Source organism: Bos indicus x Bos taurus, chromosome 10 (genome assembly GCF_003369695.1).
Source record: "Bos indicus x Bos taurus breed Angus x Brahman F1 hybrid chromosome 10, Bos_hybrid_MaternalHap_v2.0, whole genome shotgun sequence".
In the NCBI taxonomy this organism is placed as follows: Eukaryota; Metazoa; Chordata; class Mammalia; order Artiodactyla; family Bovidae; genus Bos; species Bos indicus x Bos taurus.
In genome coordinates, this window is record NC_040085.1 from 70774093 (window position 1) to 70791117 (window position 17025).

Genomic DNA, 17025 nt, shown 5'->3' on the forward strand with positions numbered 1-17025 from the left:
CAAAGGTCTACTGGGAATGATTAAAGGCAAGGGGAGAGGTGATCTTAATACACATTAAAAAAAAAACAACAAAAAAAAACCTTTAGTTGTGGCATGTGGGATCTAGTTCCACCACCAGGGATCAAACTAGGGCCCTCTGCATTGGGAATGCAGAGTCTTTACCACTGGGCCACCAGGAAAGTCCCTAAATGGTTTTTAAAGATTATCTTCTATTCTGATTCTTGGGCTTAATATCTACGTTTACAGAAAGCTATTATAACCCGTCCTACTTCTTATCTCTCCCAACTCACTTCTTTCAAGATAGTCACTGGCCTCCTCCCCACAAATAAGCAAATTCTCTAGTCATCAAATTAAAAACCTGAATGCCCAGTTTCTGTTCTTCCATGAAGACTTTTCTAGTTACCTCTCTCTTCTCTGAGGAAAACTGCACAGGGAGGTACTATGGTCTCAATATTTGAAGTAGTCAAGAATAGATCAAAATGCCTAGAGACTGGGAGAAAATATTTGCAAATGATGCAACCAACAAGGGCTTAATTTTCAAAATACATAAAAAGCTCATACAATTCAACAATAAAAACAAGCACCCAATCAAAAAATGGGCAAAAGATCTAAATAGACATTTCTCCAAAGAAGACATTCAGATGGCAAACAGGCACATGAAAAGATGCTCAACCTTGCTAATTATTAGAGAAATGCAAATCAAACTACAGTGAGGTACCCCCTCACACCAGCCAGAATGGCCATCATTAAACAGTCTGCATATTGTCAATGTTAGAGAGGCTGTGGAGAAAAGCGAGGCCTCTTACCCTGCTGTTGGGAATGTAAATTTTCATACTGGAAAACAGTAAGGAGGTTTCTTAGAAAACTAAAAATAGAGTTGCTATATGATCCAGCAATCCCACTCCTGGGCATATATCCTGACAAAACTATTCAAAAAGACACAGGCACTCCTGTGTTTACAGCAGCACTGTTCACGACAGCTAAGACATGGAAATAACCTAAATGTCCATTGATAGTTAAATGGATAAAGACGATGTGGTACATATATCCAATGGAATACTACTGAGCTACCAAGAAGAATGAAATAATGCCACTTGTATTAACAGCAACATGGATAAACCTAGAGATTATCATACCAGGTGAAATAAGTCAGAAAGAGAAAGACAAACACAATATGCTATCACTTACACATGGAATCTAAAATATGATACAAATGAACTTATCTACAAAAAAGACACAGACTCACAGACATGAAGAACAGACTGTGGTTTCTAAGGGGCTGAGGGAGGGATGGACTGTGAGTTTGGGATTATCAGTGGAAACTGTTATATATAAAATGGATAAACAACAAGGTCCTACTGATTTAGCACAGGGAACTATATTCAATATCCTGTGATAAACTACAATGGAAAAGAATATGAAAAAGAATGTATACACGTGTAAGACAGGATCACTTTGCTGTACAGCAGAAATTAACACATTGTAAGACTCTTGAGAGTCCCTTGGACTGCAAGGAGATCCAACCAGTCCATTCTAAAGGAGATCAGCCCTGGGATTTCTTTGGAAGGAATGATGCTAAAGCTGAAACTCCAATACTTTGGCCACCTCATGCGAAGAGCTGACTTATTTGAAAAGACTGATGCTGAGAGGGATTGGGGACAGGAGGAAAAGGGGACGACAGAGGATAAGATGGCTGGATGGCATCACCGACTCGATGGACGTGAGTTTGAGTGAACTCCGGGAGTTGGTGATGGACAGGGAGGCCTGGCGTGCTGCGATTCGTGGGGTCGCAAAGAGTCGGACACGACCGAGCGACTGAACTGAACTGAACTGAAATCAACTATACTTCAATAATATAAATTTTTAAAAGAATAGGTTGAAATAATTGCGAAGAGCTGACTCACTGGAAAAGGCCCTGATGCTGGAAAAGACTGAGGCCAAGAGAAGGGGGCAGCAGAAGATGAGATGGTTGGATGGCATCACTAACTCAATGGACTTGAGTTTGAGAAACTCAGGGAGATAGTGAAGGACAGGGAAGCCTGGTGTGTTGCAGTCCATGGGGTCGCAAAGAGTTGGACATGACTTAGTGACTGAACAACAATAGTTGAGATATTTGTCATAAAACAACTGATTTGGAAAAGATAAGGAAAAATGAAACTATTAGATAACAGGTCGATGGAGAATTATACAAGATCAAGTTTCCAACACCTGAATTCAGCGATGAGTTTTAGTATCATTAAGAATAAGACAATAAGATACTGTGTCTCCAGATATGAGGCAATTATGAAGAGTATCATGGCCTATGACATTCTTACCAAAAAAGTTGAATCTCAATCTGATCAAGTCTGTAGAACTAGTTTTCCATTTACAGGAATTATACGTTGAAGAGACAAGTTAAATGACAACATGAGGAAACAAAGAGACAGAACCAGGAGGTGGGTCATTTTGCAGACAACTGGCTCCACTTCTTCAACAAGTCAATGGCATTAAAGCAAATAGACTGAAAAAGAGGCAGAGGGTAGGGACTGCTGTGGATCAAAAGGGACTCAGGAGATGCAACAGTGAATGGATCACACACTTTGGAACTTGAATCAACACCAAAACACACCCAAACACATTTTTAGACAAACAGGGGTATCTGAATTGTGGATGATAACCAGGAATTATAGTCAATTATGTTAGGTGTGATCATGACACTAAGGTTATGTTACTATAGCCCTAGTGCCCAGCACAGTCTGGGTTCTTCCTCCTGCTCCAAGCTCACTCCCCAACCCAGTCCCCCACCACTTCCTGCACCCTGCAAGTCTCCTTTCAGCTCTTCTCAATCGTCACTCCCCCAGCTCTGGCTCTTGTGCACACCAAGTCCTCGGCTTGGGACGTTTTCTGGAGCATTGTGCATGTCTGGCTCTTCCTCTCTCCTCAGGCCTCCTCTTGGGGAATATTCCCATGTGGGAGTCCTCCCCAAGCACGCCATACAGACTTAAGTCCTTTGTCATCCCGTCTGGGCACTGTGCTTGACCCCTTCACAGCCCTTACCATAACTGTAACCACTCATGTATTTGTCAGTTTACCTTTGTTTTTGCCTCTAAAATCCCATGGATGGAGGGGCCTGGTAGGCTGCAGTCCATGGGGTCGCTAGGAGTCGGACACGACTGAGCGACTTCACTTTCACTTTTCACTTTCATGCATTGGAAAAGGAAATGGCAACCCACTCCAGTGTTCTTGCCTGGAGAATCCCAGGGACGGGGAGCCTGGTGGGCTGCCATCTATGGGGTCGCACAGAGTCAGACATGACTGAAGCGACTTAGCAGCAGCAGCAGCAGCACCTAGAATATAGGTTCCTTGCAGGCAGCAACCAAGCCTGTCTCATCCATTATTCTATTGCAGTCCCTAGCACTGTGCTCGGCACATAGAGGTGCTCAGTGAATATTCTCCTCCTCCTCAAGACCTAAACTCAAACTCTGGATCCATTATCCCACCTTATTCCCGATCCATTCACTGCGCATTCACACAGCCCACTTGCGTGCATTGAGCACTTATACAATATTGATTCATCATCACAGCCAGTCATTAAGCCTCTGTAAAAGTGTCTCCTATTCCTCAAACCTTTATGTTCTAAAACTTCCATTTCACTCCAGGCCTTTACTGTTACCCACCAGGAGATGGGTAACGGTCCAAATTTGCTTGCACTCAACCTCTTTGATCCATCCTGCACAGCCTTCCTCACAATGACTTGCCTCCGTTCCCTAGTTTTCAGCAACTCTCTGACGTACACTCTAACCCGGAGTTCTATGCCATTTGGTGTTGAGCGCATACGCTCTTTTATGCTAACTCTGCTCCAAAGAAGAGGGTCCACATGTCCTGTACTCCCACCTTTGTGTCATGTGTTTCTACAACTTTATTTGTCCCAGCAACCCATATGCTGAAATTCAGGCATCTTTCCTCTTTTCTGGCAATTTAAAACAAATACTATTTTCACACATTTAGAATCACAATGTAGCATTTTCCTAGAGGCTGTGGGAGGTCACCTTTCCCCTTCTATTCAGCTCCATGGATCACACACTGCTTCTATGACCACCAAGTGCAGGGGGCAGTCAGGTGGGCTCAGGGAAAGCTGCTGCTGATCTGTGTGCTGACTCCTCCTCCTCAGTTCTACCCCCTCCCCCAGTCTCATTTTTAATCCCTCGTGAGGCCAGATCCTCATCATCTTTTCTTGTAGCCATCCTTCCCATCCTGGGAGGAAGATGAGTCTTTAGTTTTTTCTTCCTTCCATCTTCATTTTAACACGTTCAAGTCTTTCTCATCTTAAATAAAACTCCTCCTTGTCATCCTTTCATTTCTCCCTTTCAAAGTCAAATTTCTTGACAAAGTTGTCAAGAATAAGAACAGGTGATTTATAGGAGAGGAAATCCAAGAGGCTAAGACCCTAAAAAGAGATACTCGAGTTCATTAGCTAACAAGAAATGCTGATTAAAATAAGGAGACACCAGAAGCAAACATTATCAAACTGGATAACACAAGGTGGTGATATGCAGAGCAGGCACCTTGCACACTGCTTGCTGGTGGGAGTGTGGACTGGCCCAGCCATTCTGTAGTTCTCAGTCAGTTTACATATCTACAACCCTGTTCCTGGGCATACAGACTGAAGAAATCGTCACACAGGTCAAGAAAGAGTAGATATGAAGAGAAGTTCACCACAGCATTGACTGTGTGGCAGGGAGGTGAAGACGAACTGTGTGTCCATCACTTGGGGATGGACAGTAAAATGCAATGAATATACACATGGAGGATCCTAAAAAATAGTGGATAAAATAAACAGAATGAGATTTATAGCACACCACTGACATAATTTCAAACTGTTAGTCGTTCAGTCGTGTCCGACTCTTTGCAAGCCCATGGACTGTAGCCCACCAGTCCATGGAATTCTCTAGGCAAGAATACTGGAGTGGGTAGCCATTCCCTTCTGCAGGGGCTCTTCCCGACCCAAGCATCAAACCCAGGTCTCCTGTATTCCTGGTGGATTCTTTACCAGCTGAGCCACCAGGGAAGCCAACAAAAGGAAAACTCTTAAATACGTGAAAATAGTTGTCTCTAGATGGAGTTAGGGAAATGGAGATGAAAGGAAACCAACCAACCAACCAGGAGAGGCACCCTGACTAGAAAATGAGGACGATGAACTGAGAAGTATGACGAAGCCTCTGCTTCTAAAGTAAAAATAGATACAGTGTATTTATCTATAATATATTCATGAGAACCTCCTCATGCCATACCTAACTCACTCCTTATTGCGCTGAAAGCTGGCTTCCCCCATCAGTTCTTGAAGCTATTCATGGACACCTCCCTTCCTAGTACCTTTAAACAACAGATGCTTTTCAGGCCTTTATCTCGACTCCTCAGGAGGCTTAGGCTCTTTTGGTGGTCCCCAAGTCTCCTGAGATCACCTCCTCTGTCTTCCAGGACTTGCTCCTCATTCTCTCTTAACTGTCTGAACCTCTGCCCTTGGTCTGCTCTGTGGGCTTCTTCTCCCCTACTGTCCCTTGAATGGTGACGTTCCCCAGAGCTCTATCCTGGGCCCCTCCACTCTTCGTCTGTCTATACACTCTTCTTAGACCATCTCTGGCACCTCTGTGACCTAAATGATCTCACGCAAATGGCTTCCCAGTCTGTCTCAACTCCCATCTATCACCTTCAACTGACTTCTGAACATCCACCTGAAGGACCACAGGCCACTCATACTCAACATTATCCCCAGTTGAATCTGTCACCATTAGTCCTTATAGCCATGGTCCCAGTCCATCGATATCCCAGTGGCCCAAACTCAAACCTGGGGTGATAGGACCCAGCATCTTATCAACCAAGGCCCTCAGTGTCTCTCAAATCTCCATTCTTCTGTCTCCACCGCGCCCCCCCACTTCTCACCACCGCCATCTCAAGTCTAGTGGTTTCCTGCTGAGTTCTCTGTACCCACGTTTGCTCCTTTGCCTACCATCCCGACCCATCTTCTACCTTGTGGTCAGAAAGATCTTCTTGGAATATAAATATGATGTCATTTCCATACTTTAATAGTTTCTCTCTCTCTCAGAAGGAAGTTTAAAACTCATAGTAAGTCATAGTCAAAGCCCTTCGTGATTTATCCTCTACCTGAACACTATTCTATCCAACCCTCCCTACTTCGGCAATCCTACTTTTCAGTCACAACAAACTCGATTCAGGTCCTCAGCACGCGCGCTCTCGCTCTCGCTCTCTCTCTCTCTCTATATATATATATGTATATATCTTGTTGCATATACTTTTCCCTAAGCCTGAAACAGTGGCTCAGTGGTAAAGGATCTGCCTGCCATTGCAGGAGACTCAGGAGACGGAGGTTCAATCCCTAGGTTGCGAAGGTCCCCTAGAGAAGGGAACAGCAACCCACTCCAGTATTCTTGCCTGGGAAATCCCATGGAGGGAGGAGCCTGGAGGGCTACCGTCCATAGGGTCACAAATAGCTGGACATGCTGACCACGCACCCATGTATACACATAAGCCTGAAACACACGCTCTCTTTTTCATAGTAATTTCTTATCCGTTCGAACTCATCTCAGCCTCACTTCTTTTGAGAAAGCTCCCCATCTCCACGCATGTCCCCTGCAGTGGCAGTAGGTGGGGGGACGTCTTCCAGGCTCCCCTCACTGTCATCAGAACACTTCCCATGACCTAGGAGAATAATCTGTTTTTCTGTCTTTCCCAATAGAAAATAAGTGGCTTGAAGCCAGGGACAGTCTTATTCATTCTTTTCATCCCAACTACCCAGGGTAACTCCAGGAACATAAAATGAGGCTAGAAGATGCTGAACAAATGGGTGAGAAGGGAGAAATGCCAAGAAGGGCTCCTAAAGAGCTAAGAACAGCTACTGCTGAGGACATACTGTTGGACGGCCAATCTGGAGGGCAAGGTGGTGAAGAGGCTGGGGACGTGGCACATACAGGACTGCTGTGGGTGCGGGCTGGTCCTGACATTCTCGCTGTTGCCCCTGCTGTTTCAACATCACAATCCTGCCATCACCTCCTCTTTTGCTGGACTGTGCTGGCAGAAGAGCAGGCAGCGGCAACAGGGCCCAGCTCCCATGATCCCATCTTGAAACCTTTCAGAGCAGCTCTGACTCAACCCACACCTCAATCTCCTCACCCAAAACACTGATGAAAGCAGCCTCCTCTCACCCAGAACTCATCTAGACAGGGATGCCATGCCCCACTCAGCTGAGAAGTCTTTTAGATATTCTTTCTTGTGTCACAGAAATGTCAGTCACAGAATGGTTTCTATCATACAGCTCTTCTACCCAAACAAAGAGAGCTACTTTAAGAGTTGACCCTATAAATAATATATAAGTTATGGGTGCCAATTTGGTATTCATTCACATTAGAGCTTTTCAAATAATTCAATTAAAATTAATCTTTTAGATGTTGCTCAGGCCCACAAGGACTCCTGAGGGAACAGGAGCTGGCTGGAAGAACTCCCCATCCTTGCCCAGGGCACAAGCCTGACGCAGTTGGGCCGTCCCCTGGAGACAAACAGGGAGTTGCTGGCAAGGCTCCTGTCTCCCCGCAAAGCCACGGGCAGCCTCTTCTGGCCCTGTAGGGCCTGCCCCTCCTGTGCACGATCCCCACCCTCCAGGGAGAGCACCTCTCGGCTCCTGGAATCCATCCACTCAGCCTTCTTGTCTGGGTGCTGCTGATGGGGAAGCCCCCACTGCTGGCTCATGCAGTCACTCTGCTGCCCACGGTCCTCAGGAAAAGGACTTGGCTGTCTGTAGGACTATGTAGCAAAGCCCAAGGCGAGGAAGGGAATATGGAATTTACTAAGACCATTATATTGGGTTGGCTGAAAAGTTCCTTTGGGTTTTCCATGAACTAGCATAGAGAAACCTAAATGAACTTTTTGTCCAACCCAATATATACTGCCCCATTTTATATGTGCCCACATTCACAAATTATTAGATATTATTACTGTTATTGGTGCTGTTAGTATTACTGTGCCTGCTCTATCAAAACAGCAGACCCGGGTTGAGATCCTAACTCCTATACTTAACGTCACTCACCCATGCTGTACCTTGGCTTCCCCATCTGTAAAACGGGAATACCTTGTGCTTCCATGCACAGGATCAGGCCTAACAATGGCGGAATGGCTCTTTCTACGTGCGGCTTGGAGGCCTCTTCCAGCCATCCCTATGGGTAGGTGTGGCTGTGTGATCGAATGAGCACAAGAGACACCACTTCAAGGTCTAGACTAAAGGGCCGAGATGAGAAGAACCTGCTTTCCTGGATGACTATGGGGAACAAAGTCTCCCCCACAAGTTATACTCATTTACTCATCTATGATGTGAGCCAGAAGTAACATTCTCTTTTACAGTTTTTTATTAGAGCAGTTACAACGCCCTAATCAATACACTCATCATTTACCATATAAAGCTATTGTACAGATACTATAAAGTTATATGAAAATGATGTATAAACTACAAAGTACCCTATAACCCCATGGTATTCTTATTTACAAAAAAAAAAAAAATGCAGTATCTCTCGGTATCAAGTTTTGAGTCTGCTCAACACACACACTCTCACAGCAAAAACAAAAGCTCATAGTCGATGGAGTCTACTGTCACTACCCCTCTGCCCCTTCTGTAACTGTCCTTCCCTTTCAACTCTGCTCCAAGCATCTAAGCTTTCCCAACCTCCCTTAATACCAGGTTCCTCTACTGAGTCTAATGACTCAAGTCTAATTCCTCCTTTAGACCTACTTCCATCCCTACTTCAAAACGAAATTGACTCTGACAGCCTGATTTCTTATCACAGTAAACTCCGCAAACAGAAGGATGCCATTTCCACCTTGAAAGTCTGTGCCTATGGTTGTTGCTGTTGTTCAGTTGCTAAGTTGTGTCTGACTCTTTGCAACCCCATGGACTGCAGCACGCCAGGTCTCCCTGTCCTCCACTATTTCCCGGAGTTTGATCAAGTTATGTTCATTGAGTTGGTGATGCTGTCTAACCATCCTATCCTCTGCTCCCCTCTTCTCCTTTTGCTTTCAGTATGGTAGGGACTTTTGCCTTGCATATCCCAGGGACTCAATTGGTACATGTTAATTGAATGAAACTGATGTATCTACCTTCCCAAGGGGCAGAGTATCTCTCCCAGGAAACTCATCTTAATAAGTACCTTATGAAAATAGATTACCTTATTCAAAGGATGGATATAAAAGATACAATGTTAGAGCCAAACCAGACAAATAGGTGATAACTGGTTGGTTGGACAGGCCACTCAGCACATTCAAATTGTGTGAGGGAGGCAACTATGCATTATACCTACAGGGAAAGCCATCTTTGCCTAGAGAGCCCCTGAAAGGTGTAGCCTTAACTCAATGTATGACCTGCGCTAGGAGGCAGACCCTGGGTGGGAAAAGGAACCATTCAGAGTTAAAGAATTTAGCAAGAGAAATGCAGAATGAGGCCCTATTTCCTACCTTATAGAGTTATACTCCAGAGAAGGCAATGGCACCCCACTCCAGTACTCTTGCCTGGAAAATCCCATGGACGGAGGAGCCTGGTGGGCTGCAGTCCATGGGGTCGCTAAGAGTTGGACACAACTGAGCAACTTCACTTTCACTTTTCATTTTCATGCACTGGAGAAGGAAATGGCAACCCACTCCAGTGTTCCTGCCTGGAGAATCCCAGGGATGGGGGAGCCTGGTGGGCTGCCGTCTGTGGGGTCGCACAGAGTCGGACACGACTGAAGCGACCTAGCAGCAGCAGCAGCAGCAGAGTTATACTCAGACCTTTCAGCTTCACTGCTGGCCTGACCATAACCAAGGACTTTCATGAATTTTCCAATGCTATTCTAGCATCTTGCATATGACTATAGAATCAAGATAAGCATTCACAGGTAGGTTGGTACTGTTTATTAATTCAACATTTTTTAATTGAATAAAGTACTCCCCAAAAGCCATGAAATACTTAAGTATAAACAGAACAAAACATGTCCAGGATCAATAAGCAAATGATTATTGTCAAAGGTGTCAAAACAATGTAATGGAGAAAGGGTAGTCTTTTTCAACAAATGGTGTTGAACAACTGGACATCAAATGAAAAATAAAATGAAACTCTACCTCACAACACATATTGAGGGTAACTCAATATAGATTATAGACCTAAATGTAAAACCTGAAACCTCTAGGGAAAAAAAAACAGGAGAAAAATCTTTGTAATGCTGGGTTAAGCAAAATATTTTAGGTACAACACCAAAAGTATGATCCATACAAGATCGAGTATTAGAAAAGAACTTGTTAATTTGACATCAGAAATAAAAATGTCCGCTCTTTGAAAGATATTGTTAAGAAAATGAAAATATAAGCCACAGACTGGGAGAAAATACTTGTAAAACTCATGTGATATCATACAATATATTTCTTTCTCTGTCAGACTTATTTCATTTCGCTCAATACCCTCCAAATCCATCTATATTGTTGCAAATGGCAAATCATTCTTTTTTATGGCTGAGTGGCATTCTCTTGTGTATATATATCTACCACATCTTCTTTAGCCACTCGTCTGTTGATGGATGCTGAGGTTGCCTCCATACTTTGGCAATTGTACCTAATGTTTCTACAAACATCAGGGAACGTGTATCTTTTCAAATTAGTATTTTTGTTCCTTTTGGCTATATACCCAGGAGTGGAATTGCTAGGTCATATGATAGTTTGATAGTTCTATCTTTAGTTTTTTGAGAAACCTCCATACTGTTTTCCACAATTGCTGCCACAATTTACATTCCCACCAACAGCGTAAGAGGGTTACCTTTTCTCCACATTCTTGTCAACATGTTATTTTTGTTTTTTTGATGACAGCCATTCTGACAGATATGAGGTGATATCTCACTGTGTCTTTGATTTGCATTTCCCTGATGAGATGTTGAGAATCTTTTCATGTGCCTGTTGGCCATGGGCCTGTGCTCTTTGGTAAAATGTCTATTCAAGTCTTTTGCATATTTCTAATCAAGCTGTTTGGGTTTCGTTTTCATGTTGAATTATATGAGCTGTTTATATATGTTGGATATTAATCCCTTACCAGTCACACCATTTGTAAATATTTCCTCCCATTCAGTAGGTTGCCTTTCCATTGTGTCAAAATTTTTTAAGTTTACTTAGGTCTCATTTGCTTATAACCCTTATTATCCCCATTTTATGGGTGAGGAAACTGAGGCTTAGAGAGTTTGGCAATTTGCCCCTGTCCATTAGCCAGCAAGTGATGGAGCCAGGATTCAAACTCAGGCAATCGGGCTCAGAGCCCCTGCCCTTAACCACTGTGATCACTGCCCTGCCTGACCTGAGCCCTCTGCAGGAAGGAATGAGAGACATCAAGGGAGCAGGGTGCCTGTAAACAGTTTTTAAATCATCTGGGACAGATTTTTCCACACCCAGGCAACACCAGGCAACAAGAACATCAAGGAAGGCAACAGGAAAGAAAGATGATCTATGTTGGGAGGCCACGAGGCCTTTTAGGGTCACAGTTAATCCAACCCTGATTTCAGAACACAAATACACCAGGCCTCTAGTGGGCATCAGATCCACATTTCCTCTGAGGATCTCCAAGCACCTTTCTCCCCCAAATCCTCACGGACACAGAGACGACAGGAAAGCAAGGTGGGGTAACTTTCTCAGGACAGACTAGTGGCGGCATCGGAAGGGAAATGTCTGTTTAACCCCCAGCTCTTCTCTGAAGATGCAGTCTAATTTTAGGGTCCCTCCTTAACACCACACACATCCATCTATTTTCAGAAGAAGGGAAACCCAATGTGTGGAGGCAGAAGAGGGTTTCTGCAGGTTTTCCAAGGTGCCGCAGCTTGATAACACTCTCCGCCCATCTGTTAAAGAGTGCGGCAAATATTATCAGCTGAACGCAGCTGAGGCCAGTATACCTCCGGTTCTGAGCACTGGAAGTGGGCTACCTGGAACTGGACAGCAACTGGACAGTAAGTCAGTGCTTCACCCCATAATCAGGCTGAGCTGCTTGAAAAGGAACCGCTACCACATTCCTCTCTTAAAGAGGCCTGACTCCAAATAGCTTGGCTGGGGCCAGGGCAGCGAGATGTGCCAAGTGCCTGCCGTTCCCAGGGAGGCGTGTGTGTGCGGCCAGGGTGGTGGACACATAAGCCAGGGGAGGTCATCTGAACGGTGTGGAGAAATGAGCGGTCATTGCTAAAATAGTCTGCAAGTAGCTCCCAAAAGCTCGCTATGCCTCAACATTCTCAAGTACGTGGTAGCAATACTCGACCATTCCAAGGGCTTGAGCTAGCTTCCAGAGAGAACCACAGGGTAGCACATGGGAGATTTAGTTCAGAAACAGTAGACTAAGGTGACTTTGACTTGGGAAAGTGAACCAGGCAGTGCCATGCCAGTGGTTGGGGACATTTGGAGTTAGGCAGCCATGGGATGACCCCGGATTTAGCCACTCACTAGCTGTGTGGCCTTAGGCCATTTCTTTAAACTCTTTAAGCTTCTGTTTCTTCATCTATATATAAAATGGAGTTAAAGACATGTGTATCCCAATGTTCAGTGCAGCACTACTTACAATAGCCAGGACATGGAAGCAACCTAAATGTCTGTTGACAGATGAATGGATAAAGATTGGTACATATTTACAATGGAATATTACTCAGCCATAAAAAGGAAAAAAACTGGGTCATTTGCATGGACCTGTGGATATGGATGGACCTGGAGTCTGTCATACAGAGTGAAGTAAGTCAGAAAGAGAAAAACAAGTATTGTATATTAATGCATATATAAGGAATCTAGGAAGATGGGACTAATGAGCCTGTTGGCAGGGCAGGAATAGACAGACTGATGCAGTGAATGGACTTGTGGACACAGGGAGAGGAGAGGAGGGTGAAACAATTGAGAAAGTAGCACTAACATATATACACTACCGTGTGTGAAATAGACAGCTAGTGGGAAGCAGCTGTACAGCACAGGGAACTCAGCTCAGTGTTCTGTGACAACCTAGATTGGTGGGATCCGGGGGGTGGGAGGGAGGTTCAAGACCAAGGAGATATATGTGTACACATAGATGATTCACTAACACAACATCCTAACGCAATTATATACCAATAAAAACAAAGTGGAGTTGACAATCATCACCTCACAGCACTGCTGTTTGGCTCAAATGAGATGATGTGTTTAAGAGTCTGTAACAGAATGCCTGGCTGGGGGTGCAGCCCTGAATACGTGTGTGCTGTACCAGGTCTGTGGCTGGCCTCACAATTGAGAAGAATGAACTGTTGCCCCTCTTTGTACCTCAGTTTCTCCAGCAAGAAAACAGCAACTGCTCTTCCCCCGCCTCTACTGATGGCACTTCAAAGCCAGGGATATGCAGAAGTAAAGGGTTTCTTTAATCATCAGAAATGTTATCCAGTGTTTACGTGGCATCTACTCAGGGACTGGCCATCTCGCCCTTTCTGGTATCTGTGCAGATCCCCCAAATGCTGGGTGACAGACTTCTGGTGAAAACAAGCAGGCTACACTTTGGCACTTCTCAGGTTTTGATGCTGCCGGGAGCAGACACGGGGAAGCAGCCATCTCCCGCGTGTCAAAGACTCGGGGAGGGACACGGAGCAGTCATGCTGATCCCACTCCAGATTTGTCATCTGATGCCCCCTCTTTCCTCCCAAAGAAGGGAAAGACGTCTTTATTCCATGGGGTGGGGGTGGGGATAAAATCGGTGTTTGAATATTCATCACAATTCTTCTCAACAAACACAACAGTAACTTCATGACTTTCTCTTTTCCACTTGGTCACAGCCCATCACAATGCCCTTATTCCATCACAATCCTTACTTCTCAGGCTAGAAAAAAGGGATGGGAGTGACATTTTGTTGAGAGTTAGGACAGGTTTCTGGCTTGCTCAAGCTGCCTTCTCTGGATAAAGGCCATCAGCTGTCAAACTAACCTGAGGAGCTGGGCTGTGAGACAAGAGTGGCTTTGCGTAGAGGGGGATGCTGCCTGCCTCACCTGGGCAGCTTCCCCACCCTGTGCCACTTGGCAGGCATGGCGAACACTGACACTAACCATCTTCTCCTAGCATTAGCTGCCATGCCTTGACCTGAACCATTCCATCACCATCACCACCGCCAGCCAACCTCCCATCCCAGAACTGCCTAGGACAGGACCATTATTGATTTTCTGTATTTCCTTTTAGCCAACCTAATATGTTTTATTAGATTTTTTAGAAGATTTTTTGATGTGGACCATGTTGAAAGTCTTTACTGAATTTATCACAGTATTGCTTCTGTTTTTACATCTTGGGTTTTTTGGCCCTGAGGCATGTGGGATCTTAGTTCCCCAACCAGGGATCAAAGACCACCTACATTGGAAGGCAAAGTCTTAGCCACTGGGCTGCCAGGAAGTCCCTAGATCATTTTTTAAGTATAGAAGTGTTATATGCCAGGCCTTTAGAAAATCCAACAAAACAGGCTGCAGCGGAGATCTGACAATAGCAGTCTACGCATCTTCAAACTGGTGCCCCCACGCTGAGTAGACTGTCCTCACATGAGTAAGTGACAGTGGTCCTGCCAAGAGTTGCTTAGCAGGAGTTCCTGCGTAAAAGTGAGGGCTAGAAAACCCAGCCTTCCTTTATTTTCACAGTTACCCTTGATTACCAGTTGTGAATGCCCTCAGTTGTGAACTGTCCACAGCTCTCCCCATCTAAACCCTCTCCTTGCATTTTATGCAGCCAGACCTCTGGCTATTCATGGGATAAGATCAGGTCCCAACGCAGGATAGGAATTTGTATCTCCAACAACAAATGCTTGTAGAACACCATCACAGAACAGCAATGATAATAACAATAACAAAAACAGTAACACACGTATTCAGCGATGACTCAGTACATGAGATGCATTATGCTAAGTGCCAGGCCTACAGAGGAGCGTATTGATAACGAAACCAGCTGTGAGTAATTTCCACTTTCTCAATTTTATAAAGGAAGAAAGTGAAGCTTACTGGAGTTCAGGAACTTCCCCAGGTCACACAACTGTAGAAGCAAGGGGTGAGGTGCAACCCACAACTGGTCTGACCCTGGTCTAACAGCATAACTTTAGGATGAACTGCCACTCATGGTAAATTTTAACTTTGTTAACAGTCCAGCAATCCATGTTGACACCTAGCAGGGCCTCAGTCAAAAAGAAAGGTGAAGATGATGCTAGAGGTCCCATTATAGAAACACCTCCTATGTATAAAAGTCAGGTTTACTATTCTCCCCGGCACCACATCCCATCTCTACCCAAAATAACATTTAAAACACATTCAGGGGATCCTACCTGCTCTAAGGTTTTTGCTTGGTGTTTAGAAGTCTGTCTGCATCTTGTTCCCTTCGTGACCACAGCAAGCCACTTTAGAAGAGGCAAGCACATGGCTCCTCCTAAAGGCCTGACCATTTCAGGTCACTGACCCACCAGATATAAGACCTGGACGTCCAGAGACCTCGAGCTGTTGTTCTGTCTACATATAACACTCCCTTGTAAAAGAGAAAGACAGAGGGACACAAAGACACACAGAAACACTGGAAAATGATAGATGGGCGGGGGCTCCCCATATGAAGTGAACTCCTCTAAGCCCCGGCCCATTATCTAGGCTTGGCAGAATTAGCCCACTCCCCAACTTATCTCTCTTTGTACCTACACAGCTTGCTACACCCACTGCGTGTGGACATCCTTATCAGAAAATACCCACACACAACATGCGTTTGCCTTTGAACAGAAGTAGCTGTTTAGCCCGCCAAACATCAATAACTTTGCATAACTATTGATACATATATTGTGAACACGTACAGAAAGCTCATGACCACAGAACAGACACTGCAGGGCACAAGTGGGCTATGTGTCTTTGGAAACTGTCAACCTATTCCAAAATACCTGCCACTCTCCTCTTTCCCAGCAACCAGGAGAACAAAACTTGCCATCTCTGAATCATTCATTCATTCTACAAATATTTTCTGAGCCCTGTGTGCTCTTAAAGTTTTACCAAACTGTAGGATTCTAGAGAAGAAAGTTGTCCCCTAGTTCTTTTTATGACACTGGTATCAGGAAGCAAAGGGATCATCCAGCATCAGACTTGCCACAAGGTAAGAGCCTTTGACAGGCTTCCTAGGTGGTGCTAGTGGTAAAGAACCTTCCTGCCAATGCAAGAGACGTAAGAGACACGAGTTTGATCCCTGGGTTGGGAAGATCCCCTGGAGGAGGGCATGGCAACCCACTCCAGTATTCTTGCCTGGAGAATCCCCATGGACAGAGGAGCCTAGCGGGCTACAGTCCATAGGATCAGAGGGATGCACAGACACGCAAAAATACTGGAAAATGAAAGATCCAAAGTAATCCATAAAACTATAAGGTCTCAAAGAGTCGGACATGACTGAAGCAACTCAGCACAACAGCCGTTGACAATGTGAAGTTATTGCTTTTCGGGCTCAGGTGGTACCATGTGCATCTCCAACATTGGGAAACGAAGACTCAGCAACAGCCTCATCTACTCCCTTCATTTCTGAGTCAAATTATTGTTGACTCTTTAAAGTTTAGCATTTTGGTTTTTAATATGTGCTTGTCATTTGTTCAATATATTTTATGGTCAGACATTTGGGGCCAATGTTGGCTGGTTTTTAAAAACACAGAACTACGTTTTATGCATAAAGTCAGTAGATCGTGGAGTCGAGATAAAATGTTTACTGGCTGAATAGTTCTTAAAAGATGGAAAACCACCACCGTAAAGCACTGTTGCAGCCATGGCTTAAAGCACCTAGTGAAATTCGAGCTGCTTCTTCCCTGTATCACCTGCTGTGATCAGAATGAAAGCAGAGAACTGTTACTCCTGACTTGTGGTAAGTAACTTGATTATAATGCGTCAGGATGACTGGAATTCCCTTCTCCCTGCACTGAGAAGCCTGATCTCAACAACAGAACAAAAGCCCACACGGTAATTAAAAACCCTGCCCCAGAAGTGGAGTGGGAGGTGG

At 44.7% G+C, this 17025-nt stretch overlaps 1 protein-coding gene across 2 annotated transcripts in view; it reads right to left on the reverse strand.

Annotated features, from left to right (window-relative positions):
• Nucleotides 1-17025, reverse strand: part of SPTB (spectrin beta, erythrocytic) — a 130919-nt gene that overhangs the window by 78983 nt on the left and 34911 nt on the right. The window contains exon 1 of one of the 2 annotated variants that reach the window (XM_027554325.1): nucleotides 15338-15563. The exons of the other annotated variant lie outside the window; for it this stretch is intronic. The gene's annotated coding sequence lies outside the window, so the exon portion shown is untranslated. Of the gene's footprint in view, nucleotides 1-15337; nucleotides 15564-17025 lie in introns of those variants that run through there. 2 annotated transcript variants of the gene reach the window in all.